This window comes from Petaurus breviceps, unplaced genomic scaffold (assembly GCF_028583685.1).
Source record: "Petaurus breviceps papuanus isolate PSGF00001 unplaced genomic scaffold, PetGlider_PUasm1.0 90762, whole genome shotgun sequence".
Taxonomy (NCBI): Eukaryota; Metazoa; Chordata; class Mammalia; order Diprotodontia; family Petauridae; genus Petaurus; species Petaurus breviceps.
Window position 1 is genome coordinate 9128401 of NW_027187339.1, and position 4615 is coordinate 9133015.

The 4615-nt window shown below is 41.6% G+C and overlaps 1 protein-coding gene across 2 annotated transcripts in view; it reads right to left on the reverse strand.

Moving 5' to 3' along the window:
• Positions 1-4615, reverse strand: part of RASGEF1A (RasGEF domain family member 1A) — a 328675-nt gene that overhangs the window by 73936 nt on the left and 250124 nt on the right. The window lies entirely within an intron of this gene.

Genomic DNA, 4615 nt, shown 5'->3' on the forward strand with positions numbered 1-4615 from the left:
TGGGTGGAGAGAGGATGAGGGTGATACTGTAGAGAAGAGGAGGAAGGGGCAGAGAAGGGGAGCCTCTCCAAGCCCTTTCTTAGTAGCACTGGACAATGTTTGGTTGGGTTTATTTTCTCTTAAGAGCGCACTTGCATCCAGGAGAGCAGAATAACCCTTCCCATGCTCCCACCCCAACTTCTCCCAAAGCACCAATTCTTTGGGTTTCTTCCCCTCCCAAACGCTCCTCCGCCCCCTTCCCCACTTCTAGTCAATGCCAACTTGTAGAGAGTTAACTAGAAGTAAGGAATTCTGTCGGGTATCAGATTTCGCCTCTGTTCTCTCCTTCTGCCCAGGGCTCAGAGTTTTGATCAGCAGGAAGATAGTCTTAATTCAATAAAAATACAGGGAATGAGAGTCAGGTTATCCAGATTTCAGTTCTGGCTCTGCCCTGACTTGGTGTGGGGCATTGGACCGGTCTTTTAAACCTCTCTAGTCCTCTGTTGCTTCATCGGTAAACTAGGAGGTAACGACTAGGCCTTTTGGTCTGGTTCTCTTAAATTTCAGTGATATAATTCTTACCGGGATCATATTTTATCTAAATTATGTATCACTCTCAGTGCCTTAACAGGGAGCTCTGTACAGAGTAAGTCCCTAATAAAAGGTCGTTGAAAGGTACGAGAAGAAAGGATGTAGGAAGCAAAGAGGCTATGTCATCTTCCTTTGAAATCAGCCTAATGCTGGACAATGCCTCTGATCTCCTTTCCCTCACTAGGCCTGGGTTCCTTAATTCCTCAGCATTGCTTAGCCAGCCTAAGTTAATACTGTTGGACAGTTCCTGGAAGGCACCAGAAATGGGAACTGGTTAGCCTAAGCTGCTTCTCTTGGGAGAAACCTGTCTTCTCCGGGACAGCAATGTTCTGGATCTACAACTTTGGAGAAATTACCTAAACCTTTTGAAACAGTTTTCTCTTCTGTAAAATGGACAGATCACAGTATAAGGTCAGCAAATGAGAACTTAGGCTTTGACCTCTCCAGCAACATCAGGAAGAGAGAATGAAAAACACCCAGTAACAAAATCAATCAATAAACACTTATTAAACGCCTGCTTTGTGCCAGGCACTGTGATAAGGCAACATTTATATAGAATTCTTTTTTTTAAAGTTTTGTAACATGATTTCCATATATGATCTCATTTCATTCATTCATACACACACAGACACACACAAACCTTTCAGAGTGGGTGCCACTGTACAACAGATGAAGAAATTGAGGTTAAAAGAGGTTAAGTGACCTATCCAGGGTCAAACAACTAGTAAGTATATGAGGAGGAATTTGAATTTAGATCCTCTTCCCTTCAAGTCCAGTACTGTAGCCACTACCAAGTATACCTATGAGCAATATGGCTGTCTTCAAATTCCCAGCATGCCAGAAAATGGGGCAAGGTCTCTAGGATTTCTTGATTACCACTGAGCTCCCTCTAGCACTTTAGCAGCACAAACAGTGCAGATTCCCTTACAGACCACCAGGCCAATGTTCCGGAGGCTTTGATCATTTCAAAGAGTTTTGGAATAGGAAGGCATCTTACAGATCATTTTACCCATCCTGCCAGGCCTTTGCACAAAACCTTCAGTGGTCATTTCACTGCCAGGAGATGCAAATACAAACAGCTCAGTCTAATATTTACAACTGTATACAAGTTGCTCTTTCCTACCTTATCTTATACCACTCTTTAGTTTAAGAGTCTATGCCCCAGTCAATCAGGCTCTTTCAATGTCAAACACATGATGTTTATTCCTACCTTTGTATCTTTCTCATGGTTACTCATCAATTACAATAGCTAACAAGGGGAAGCTAGTGGATAGAGCACCAGTCCTTGAGTCTGGAGAACCTGGGATCAAATCCAGCTTCAGATACTTACTAGTTGTGTGACCCTGGGCAAGTCACTTAACCCTGATTGCCCTCCCCCCAATAATAACAGTTAAAATTTATAAGTTTTGCTTTAAGGTTTGTAAAGCATTTTCCATATATTTATATTATCTGATTCTTACAACAATCCTTACATAGGATTAATGAGAGATTAATGAACTTCTTGGTTACCCAGTAAGTAAATGTCAGAGATGGGATTAGCACTCAGGTCTCTGCTTACTACAGGTCCAACATTTTCTACACTACAGCATACTGATTTATGATTTCAGGTGTATTCAAACTTGTCAGGGGCCACAGGACCTTTGAGGGAGATGGCTTGTGCTCAAGATTGCTCTACACCTACATAAATAGGAAGAATGTGGGAAATGTCTTGCCCCTCTCTTCTGGTACAGAATGGATAAAGTTTTTTTAAGTCATTATTATCTCCTCCCTTCTCATTCCTTTAGACTTAACTGGCAGTTTCTCTGCAGGATATTTTTGGTTCTAATCAGAAACAAGCAAGTGATTAATTTTTCTTTCTGGTTCATGTGTATGTGAGAAGAGAGTGACTAGCTTTATAGATCTTTGGGTTCCTTTTCCCCTAATATAGGGGAGAAAGCTCAGGCATGGGGAGGGTGGTGAGTGAGGGATGGTGGGAGGTTGTATTTTTTTCATGTAAACAAATCATTAAGACCTAATATTCCCAAATCCTGAACAGGAAAGACCTTATTTAAACCAATTTAAACTCTAGGGCAGTACAGACATTTGTCTTATGTTCTGTTGTTGTGGGGGGTTAATGGGTCATGGGTCAGAGCATTAATCAGTGACTGTGGAGCAGAAAAGAGATGCTAACCCTGGTGAAATATGAGGCTGCTGTCATGGGAACAGGAGCACAAGCAGAGCCTTCGAAAGGCGCCTTCTTGACAAAAGCCACCAGCAAGCGGGAGAAATTCTAATAATTAAAGCTTTGTTCCATATGCATGATTCAATTTTTCTCCTCCTCTAAATTCTTTTTCACTCCTGAGTACTGTTTGAATTGACTGTGGGAATCATAGTCTGAACTCTCCTAAACATAAATTCAGCAAAACCTAGTTATTCATTTTTATTTTTATTTTTCCTTTTTCTTTTCTTTCCCTCTAGTAAACCTCTTCTACTGAAGGCTCTGGGGACCATATCGAGTTGTCCATCAAATGCCATTTCATTATTGTGCTGGCTGCTGCTTATTAAGAGTGATGGCAACGAAGCAGGTAGGATAATCTTCTGGCTTTCTGAGGATCTCTAATGGCTCCCTAGCTGCCATGCAAGACCTTTATGTTTATCCCCTAAAGAATGGATGAATTCAATTTCCCATTATTTGGATTCTGCTATAGTTTTAAACATGCTGTCTCTTGCTCTGCCCCTAGGTTGATTCTACCCACCTCAACAGGTACTCATCAGATACCAATGCTGAGCTAGACTGGACTGTGGAGATCACTTAGATCATGCCATCCATTTTACACGAGAGAAAACCGAGGCCCGGGGAGGTACAGCAATACGGTAATTAAAGTGGGACAGCTGGGACTTGGTTCAAAGATATTGGAATATAGTGGGGGGGAGGGGGCACTAACAACACTTTCAATCCTTCAGAGACATAGACAACTGAAGTTAGTGTCTAGTTAGCAAGAACATGGGCAAAATAAAGGAGTGATTTCTGAATTTTTTAAGCATGTGGAGCCCCTGGTGTAGGGACTCTAATCACCAAAAGTAGAATGACATCTCATCTGTGATTTAGTGAACAAGTTTTAGAGAGTTATCAGAGGAACACAAAAGTTGAATAACTTGCTCTTAAATAGTATCAGAGGTGAGCTGTGAATACTCTTATAAGCTCAGCAATTTTCCCTCTTAGTTAGCAGGTCATTAAAATAGAAGATTACCAAATAGAAGCTTCTTTCCCATGATGGCTGTACCCTAGGTCAAGTCCTCCTTGTCTAGGTCTGAGACATCTTCTACCAACCTCTCTAGACTCTCTAACAGTGGCTTTATGATGTCTCTCATCTCCAAAATGAATTCCCTTATCTTCCCAGAGGCATATTTAGTGCCATTTGAAAAGGGGCAGAAATTTCTAATTGTGGCTTGGCAGACAGTTAAAATGATTCCAGGTCTTACATAGTTTCAGTCCCTACCCTGCCAGGCTTATAGTTCTGTAAAAGAAACAAGTCATACAAATGCACAAAGCATTTACCACTTTGTGTTATCCTCATAAGAGCCAAAAGGAGAGATCTGTACATATGAGTTAAGTAGGAAGTTAGAGAATAAAGAAAAAGTTAAGAGAAACCTTATGGAGGTAGAACTAGAACTGAATCCTAAAGGCTACTTAAGATCTGTATAAGCAAGAAGATGACAGTCTGGGCCGAGCTGGGCATGGCTGCCTAGGCATAGAGTCCTAGCTCTTAAGGGAGGCTGAGGCTGGGGGATTTCTGGAACTAGAGAGTTCTAACCTGTAGTAGGTATGTTGATTGGGTTTCTACACTAAGTTTGTCATTAATATAGTGAGTCCTGGCAACAGGAGGACTGCCAGGTTGTCTGAGAAGGGAAAAAGTACCCCAGAGATGGAGCAAGTCAGCAAAACTTAACCTACAGAGCAGGCATGGGTTTAGGCCATGAATGGCCCCCTCTACCATCCAGTTTGAATGAGAAAGGAGAGAAGAAGAAGAAGAAGAAGAAGAAGAAGAAGAAGAAGAAGAAGAAG